General features: G+C 44.6%; 1 pseudogene; it reads left to right on the plus strand.

The window, feature by feature from the left end:
- Positions 1 to 7,105: 7,105 nt before the first annotated feature.
- LOC110299516 lies at positions 7,106 to 8,060 on the plus strand (annotated as a pseudogene).
- The last annotated feature ends 937 nt before the right edge of the window (positions 8,061 to 8,997 follow it).

Below are 8,997 nucleotides of genomic sequence, written 5' to 3' on the forward strand. Positions count from 1 at the left end.
AAATTTTTAGAAACTACTACTTATATAAATAGTGTGTGGTTTATGCTAAAAGTAGTAACAGCTAAAATAGTTTTGTCATAAGATGTATTTATGGGAAAATAATTTAGGTTAAATGAGAAAAATTTAGTCCTAATTGATTAAGCATATGTTGTCTATTTCAATAGTATGTTAATATACAAAATATGCAAAAATTAAAAAAAAAGGCAGTACTTTAACCCATGGAAGTGAGCAATACTTGAACTGGCAGTGCTTGATATAAGTTCAGGTTGGGCTGGGGCTTTTACTATTTCTCAAAATGAATGAAACACCCCTTCTTGAGGGATGGGTCTGCAGCACTCCTTCTTGAGGGGTGGGTAATGAAATCATGGAAGGATGGTATCCAGGTTAGGAGGTATGAAGTCAGCACCCTCTAGGCTTGCCTGTGACTGTCAGGGACCACAGGGAGAGAGTATTGCTTCCTAAGAACAGGCACATTTATCAAGATTCAAAGCCATTCTCCACCATCTGGAGTGATTCATCTCTCTCTGAGTAACTCAGTGGTGTCACCTCCTCATGCCTGCCATTTTTCCTGCCAATTTCAGTGAGTAAGGCTGTGTCCCCACAACCCACCGGGACCAGAGACCACAAGGGCCTCCAGTCAGATTCTGTTTGGCCTCGTGATGGAGCCAAGCAAATGTAAATCCATTGTGTCAAGTTTAAATCCCTTCCTATGCTGGCTGAGAATCTGCACTTGGCGTGCTAAGCTGTGCTGGAGAAAACAGGTGTCTCCGCAGAGCAGCGGGAATCACTGTATTTGTTGACTCTACTTGGGTTTATTTAAAAATCTCTGCTGTATATGTGGGGAACTTGCCCAAGCTCAGGGCTTGGCTGCTGTGGCATGCTGTGGCATGTTGTTGGAGTTCATCCATATAGACACCTGTGTGGTACAGCCCAGCTTGCGGGTTACAGTGGATGGGCTAAGTGAGGCAGTACTAGCTGACTTTATAGATGCTCTCACTTGTCCTACATCACCAGAATTCCACTGACTGTCAACCCGTGAGTGTAAGATGTGTTTAAATTGTTAATGGACTGGGCCATTGACTTTAATGATATTCTCAATACTGCTTTGCCATCATTGTGCAACTAGTTCTTCTTGGAGATTACACTTGCTTCCTGGGATGGGTGGGAGCTACAGGAGGGGGCTTAGGCAGATCATCATGACTGATACAGTGTTAGTCATCCAAGAGTAAGAGTGAAGCAGATGGCCCCACATGTACAACCAGGTCAGGAGGCCACTTTGATATTTTGTGGTTCTCTTAGGAGAAGATGTAGATGTATTGGAGGTGGATGGCACCAAGGTTCAGAACCATGGATGGCGACTGGACGAGGGCAGGCGGTAGATGCTGTCAATGGCAACTGAGACTTCCCAAGAAGTGATTCTTGCTGTTTCCAGACCAGCATTGTGGGCCTCAAGAGCTGTCAAGATGGGTGCTGGGCCCCAAGTTTGGCCCAGCAGAGTTTTTGTGTATATAGAGCTTGGTAGGATACAGGAGATTTGGGGGATGTTGAGCTTGACACATCTGGAAGTATGTGGGAGATCTGAAAGTTTTCGTTACATCTTGCATAAGCTTAAATTAGCTCAGGATAGTGGCTCCTGATCCTGGATATGGCTGCCTGGGTGAAGCTGTGCCTATAGGTACAGGGAGGAAAATCATCCTGAGACCTCTAGTAGAGGCATGAAACATACACTCTAACCTTTCTAGCCCCCTGGTTCTCCTGCAAGTACCCCTCAATGGCTGACCTACATAGGACGCTAGAGGGTAAAGAGGCCAACTGATACACCCTGGCTGCTCTCCCTCCTAGGCATAGATTGGGGTATAGAGTGCTTATGAGGACACAGAGCAGATGATCAATTTAGTCCCTGACTGACAACTTCAGCCTCAAGGCTTATGCAGAGCTGGGCTTCCCAGAAACTATCTCACTAAGGGGAATCAAGCAGATCACAGGGAAGGGAGAGGTAGCCTGAGAGTTCTTGGTCCAGACCCTGATTAGCTCTGGTTCCTGCAAGTCCCTAGATGCTAATCCCCTCATGTCAAAAATGAGAACAGTGATGGCCATTTCCCCAAATCTTGTGGAGTCCACAAAGGATCTGAGATGGAAGTGTGTGAAGAGGTGTCCCCTAACACAGAAGTCCCCTGTATAGTAGCAGTGTGGTTAAATAGACAGACAACTGCAGAGAAGGGAGATATTGCTGGAAGCCATTCTCATCAGACAGGGCACCACACAGTGTGTAGCCTTACCAGTGTCAGACTCAGTCTGAGTCTGGAGGGTTGCATAAATAGTAAGGCTTAGTCTGCCATAGTTAGAGTGGCCAAAGGACTAGGGTGGAACTCAGGGATAGGAGCAGTGCAGTAGTTGTCTGTCACTGGAGAGCAGGCATATTTGGCCACTAGCATGCACATTATCAACTGGTTGGTGAAACAGTACTATCACTGGGTTGCATAGTTTGGCACAGTTTCTGTCATATTAGTTTCTGTCACTTGGGGGCTGGGCACGGCTTAATTGTGTCTATTGCAAACATTAATCTCAGTGTTATTAGTGCCAGAGTCATGCTTTCACCTGAAGGCCTAGATGGGATGATTCTGCCCTGGGAGCATGTATTTGTGGGTAATGTGTCCCTGCAGCTACAGGACTGGGTGCCTAGTTTCCCTTCGATTATGGGCTAGAGGCTAGGTCCCTGACTCACACTTTTCTCCATGAGGTAGCCCAGCATCTAGCTTGCTTACTCAAAACCAGGAAGGGAACATCTCCTAGTGAGGGGGCTGTGCGGTCCACACAAGGCCTTCATTTTCAAGAGGAAAAGGCTTTGCTTCTCTACCCTCCATTGGTCAGGAGCAAGTCTTAGGCCTCACCTACAGTCCTGGGTCAGGTGAGGGACTGCACTGGAATGTGAAAGCCAGATAGTGGGGAACATAGGTCCCTGGAGAGATTCCAAGACACAACATCAACTAAGGTCATTTTAAAACATGAAATAACAACATACCCAATATAACCTTTTGTGTGTGTATATCTTCCTATGTCTTATACAGTAAATGTTTTCTGTATTCTGTTCTTAAAAGAATAAAAAGAAATAAAGATTTTGGTTGCACAATAGGCTTGTAGACTTGAGGTATATTATTTCTTTAAGCTGTGGCATCAGAATCCAATTATGTTTCTGTAAGAAAAAGAGTGGTAGGGAAATCCCAGAAGTGCATTTGAGAAGCCCAGGGGGATTTTGCAGGCTTCAGCAAAAAGAGCAGCCCCCCTCAGACCCCGAAACTTTATTCCTTAGAAATGGCTTTTGATGGGCAATCATCACAGGAAAGGAGAGGTTTTAATATTGTAAAAATATATACTTTTAAAGATTTCCAGCCCAATGATAACAGAAAAAGGTAGAAAATGAAAAGGCTCAAGTAACTTATGAAGTACAACTTATATCCATGTGCCCAGCAGCCTTGGATATTGGTATGAAAAATACTACTTCAGACCATAAATCTCACTGTAGAAAATTCTAATAATGCCAAAACATTAGATAATAGCATTTATGTTTTAAGATGCCAAAATGGGATCATGACCAAGTTGAGTTCTGGATCATGACACCTTCCACATTGAACATAACGTACAAAAAACACTTGGATGTGACACCCCAGAGGAGCCCAAGAATGTGTTTGGTTGGTAACTATATATCTTGCTAGCTGTTTCAGGACTGATTTTTACACACCTGTCCATATGTTTTTATGTAACTAGACACCGCTGTGATTAATTAAGCCTTCAATATTTTCAACGTTGGGTAAATGTCTGAAATCAGACATTTCCATTGTTTTCTCATGTCCTCGTCCCAGGCACCTGTGAGTTGCACAAGTTAAACACATCCACTGTGACAAATAAGAGAAGAGAAAGAGTAGGTCCCTCTCCATGTGCCACAAATAAATTTAATTCTTTACATTTTACCTGCTTGCGTGGGTAAAGCTCTGTACCTTGCACAGAAAACCCTCCAGGCTCTCCTTTCTGGATATTCTTGTGCATATACTCATGTATACACAGATGCACACACAGTGAGCATCCATGCGTGTGCAAATGCAGATGCAGGCCAGAGGTCAACCTCAACTATTCTTCCTTAAGCACTGTTCACCTTGTTTGTTTGTTTGTTTGTTTGTTTGTTTGATTTTGAGACACCTTGTTTTTATTTCCTTGGAAATTACCAAGTAGGCCAGACTGATTGGTCATCGTGCTCTAGGGGGCGGCTTGTCAGTCTTCTTCTCAGTGCTGAGATTTATTTTGGTTCCATGGTTCTTGGGAAGACAATGTGCAATGCCTTCGTTCTGATCAGGGAGGGGAATTAGAGAACAACAGGAAGTAGCCAAGGACTGGCCCTTGTGGCCTACTTCCTACAGCCAGGTCCCACCTCTCAGGTTCCATAGGATCATCAAGGGGTGACTAGGTCTTCAGCCCTTGAGCCTGAGGGGACACTTCAAACCATAATTGCACTACAGTCTCTGTTATTTTCCCAGGGATTCACTTATGCACTGAAGGCCTTCCCAAAGGGAGAGAATCTTTCAGTCTTGTGCCTTTAGAGTCCTTGTGGTCATGTTCAGTTTCCCCACAGCTTGCTGAAGCTTTTTGCTTTATTGGGGGGGGGGGCATCTTGACCTTTCCCAATGGTGGGAACTAGTAATGGCCTGTTGATTTTGTCTTGAAATTCCTTATTCATGATGCCTTCCCATCTTTCCTATTTGACAGTTTTCCATTCGCTTCAGGGACTCTGAGCAGATGTGCGAGGCCTTCCCAGAGTACTCAAGCTCTGAGCTGACTCCTGTGAGCTGCCCACCATTCTTTACTTATTTGTATTCTGCTTGTTTCTTGTCCTTTTCCTTGCTCACTCACTCAGACTTGCTGGTCCCATCCACTGACTCTTCGGTGTGCACCCGACTCCTAAGTGGGCTATTGTGTTACATTTTTCAGTTCCTGCATTTTTGTTTCTAGATGTTCTTTCAGTCCCCCTTCTGCCTACTGTCACTTGCAGTATTATGTCTCCTTCACATTATCGAGTATGCATTTTACCTCTTAACCCTAGCACTCAAGGTGTCTGATCATCTGTCACTGGTGCCTGGGATTGCCACATAGCAAAGGTGTGACCTTTGAGCATTTACCTTAAAGCACTGTACTTCTTTGCCATTCTGGAAAGGTTCAGGCCATTTTTTCAGTTCCATCAGGTCCTGGCTCAATCTACTCTTTAAACTGAAGCCTCCCAACCATGAGACCCCATAAGCCTGGAGATCATCTTCTGACCAAGGATTTCCTGAGACCACAGCTTCTGAGTGTCAAGGATCTTTTTCTATCCATTGTCCTGTCTGATCAGCTCCAAGAGGTGTTTCCCTCTGGTACCTTGAGAATGAGGAGAGAGGAAAGGACTTTGTTGGTGTATATATTTGCCAAATCCAGGAATGTGGGATCAACAAACAGCTCCAAGGTCCTGTGAGACTCTATTTCCACACAAACATTTTGGGGCTTCCTGGTACTGTTTGATTTCTCTGGTTTGTGTTTGTAATAAATTTTTATTGTTTTCAGTGACAGACTGAGTCACAGTAATTTAGCCATTGTTCTTGAACAGTCTTTATTTTCCTCATAACACCTGAACTCTGAGAATGACTATCTTTAATTTACAATGTATATTTAAAGCCTGCTGTTTATTATATGAAGCCTAAGACTTTTGACTTTCAGATGTGAGATGGAAATATGTTAATTGGTTTGAGGAACTTTTCATTCCTCCAGTGATTCTAAACCTTTGAAAGATAGACATTTAATCTAGCAGAAGAGAAATCAAAGGCCAACTGGACTTAGGACTTTACTTTTTTGATAGCACTGGGGATTAAATCATGGACCACAGACATGGTAAACAACTGGTCTACCTCAGTCCTATAGCTTTATTATTTAAATTTTTAAATTTTGAGATAGGATGTTATTAAATTGTATAGTCAGGACTTTAACTGGTAGCCCTCCTGCTTCAGGTTGAGAGACATTTGATGTGATACAGGGGACTAGACTAAAGTCCTCTGCAAGAGCAATAGTGCTCTTAAACACCAAGCCATTTCTCCAGCCCTAGAAAACAGCTCTTGTTTTAAAATGTGCCAAGAGTTTCAGGAAGAGATCTCCATGGAGCAGAAGTTAGGGGGGTCTGTGTTCAACATGTCTTTTTCCTCAAACTGCCTGTCTCTTCTCTGTGGCTCTCATTTCAATCACACCTAAGAGGAAGGCACTTGATCAAAGTATCAAAACCAGAACAGGTCTGAGCTATCCCACAGCTTCCACGAGAGAGGGGCTATATTAGAATGAGGGTCTTGCTTGAGAGAGCAGAATTGGAACAAGCTAATCAGAGAGGTTGAACGAGTGAGACAGAGAGCCACAGTGACAGGTGGCACGGGAAGAGGAAGACTAGGCATCAGGCTGGCGTCAAAGAAATGATTTGCAGGTGCAGAAAAACCTTCTGAGTGCTCTTCTTCTGCCTGCGTAATGCTCAGTCAGAAGATCCCATAGCTTGCAGACCTGAGGATGCTGTCATCGTCTTGTGGGAACTTGGTTCTAGCATGAGTTTCAGATACATGCCACTCATGCCAACATGCACAACACTCTAACCCCATCCCTTGCTCTATCTTTTGGCAAAGCCCTGTACTCAGACAAGGAGAATCAATTCTTAATTTCAGTACTCCCCACTTGTCTGTTCTGTAAGGTTTGTCTTTGTCCACATGGGTATTACAATGGGTCTGTAGAAAGTTTACATTTAGAAACAACATTCTTTTAACCCAGTTACCAGCAATTTCAGTGTATAATTATTAACTATTCTGTAATGGGAAATCTCTTTGTTGGCCGAAATCATTTGTGGAGTCAGGGGTATGCTACAATTATCTGCCAGGCCAATCTTTCTCTGTTTATGTGTAGTTATTTCTGGGATACTGCTGGGTGCATTTTCTTTCCAGCAAGAATACAGATGGATGGGAAAGAATCATTAAGGGTCATATTGGAGCTTTCTGCTCCTCCCTGTTCCAGAGACAGCCACATCTTCTTGTGCAGTGCCAGCCTTGTCCCTTAGATGGTGAAGGTCAATGTGAAGGGATCTGGCCATATTGGGCTCCTGGTCACCAGGGTTGCCTTCTGCTCTGCACCTGGCATAGTGGAGATTGTTGCCACCAACGACCTCTTCATTGACCTCAACTACATGCTCTACTTGTTCCAGTATGACTCCACCCATGGTAAATTCAATGGCACAATCAAGGCTGAGAATGGGAAGTTTGTTATCAACTCGAAGCCCACCACTGTCTTCCAAGAGTGAGATCCCACTAACATCAAATGGGGTGATGCTTGTGCTGAATATGTCTTGGAGTCTTCACCACTATGGAGAAGGCTGGGGGCCACTTGAATGGTGGGGCCAAAAGGGTCAACATCTCCACCCCTTCTGCCGATGGCCCCATGTTTGTGATGGATGTGAACCATGGGAAATATGACAACTCACTCAAGATTGTCAGCAATGGATCCTGCATCACCCCCTGGCCGAGTTTATTGAAGGGCTCATAACCACACCCCATGCCATCACTGCCACTCATAAGACTATGAATGGCCCCTCTGGAAAGCTGTGGTGTGATGGCCATGAGGCTGCCCAGAACATCATCCCTGCATTCACTGGTGTTGTCAAGGCTGTGGGCAAGGTCATCCCAGAACTGAACGGGAAGCTCACTGGCATGGCCTTCCGTGTTCCTACCCCCAGTGTATCAATTGTGGATCTGTTATGCTACCTGGAGAAACCTGCCAAGTATGATGACATCAAGAAGGTGGTGACGCAGGCATCCGAGGGCCCACTGAAGGGCATCCTGGGCTACCAGGTTGTCTCCTCCGACTTCAACAGCAACTTCCACTCTTCCACCTTTGATGCTGGGGCTGGTGTTGCTCTCAATAACAACTTTGTAAAGCTCATTTCCTGGTATGACAATGAACACAGCTACAGCAACAGGGTCATGGACCTCATGGCCTACATGGCCTCCAAGGAGTAACAAACCCTGGACTACCCACCCCAGCAAGGACACTGAGAACATGAGAGAGGCCTTTGGTTGCTGAGGAGTCCCTGTCCCAATCTGGCCTCCAACACTGAGCATCTCCGTCATAATTTCCATCCCAGACCCCCATAATGTTAGGAGGGGCCTAGGGAGTCCTCCCTATACTCTTGAATACCATCAATAAAGTTCACTGCACCCAAAACCAAACCAAACCAAAACCAAAACAAAAGGGTCATATTGGTTGAGATTTGGGGTGGGGTGGCCTTGGTGGGCCTTATATTGAGACTGTACTACTCAGGGGATCTTATGACCTCGCTGTGGAGCAGTGAACTTTTATCTTATGCTCAAGAGTACACGGAGAGAGCTGTTCATCTCTGACCAGTTAGTTCTTAGCTCAGAGCCTGTTTGCCTGGCTAGCCATTTTCTCAGTGTGTGTTGTGGGTCCAGTGCTCATTGTCTTACTTTGAAGGCCACTGGGAAGCTTTAAACACTGCTTGCTAACCTTCCTAACACTGTGACCCTTTAATACAGTTCCTTGTGTTGTGGCGACCCCTCCCATTTTGTTGCATCTTTGTAACTGTAATTTTGCTACTGTTATGAATTATAGTGTAAATATCTGATATGCAGGATATCTGATATGAAACTTCCCAAGAGGTTGGAACCCATAGGTTGAGGATCACTGATCTAAACTATGTTGGGTGTGTAGAGACATGTGCAAACATGTATTCTCTCAGGATGAAGGTTATCATTTCCATCTTGACCTCAGTTTCTTCATCAAGTGACTGCATCATTGCTAAATAACTCTGAATCGCTCTGTGGTCCAGAGTGGGTCAGTCATTGTGTTAAATCAATGATAGTATCTGTTCTCATAGGAGGAGACAGAGACACATTTTTGGCACAGTCAAGAGGTTGTAAGAATGGCAAAGGCAAAAGC

This window comes from Mus caroli, chromosome 7, assembly GCF_900094665.2.
Source record: "Mus caroli chromosome 7, CAROLI_EIJ_v1.1, whole genome shotgun sequence".
Classification (NCBI taxonomy): Eukaryota; Metazoa; Chordata; class Mammalia; order Rodentia; family Muridae; genus Mus; species Mus caroli.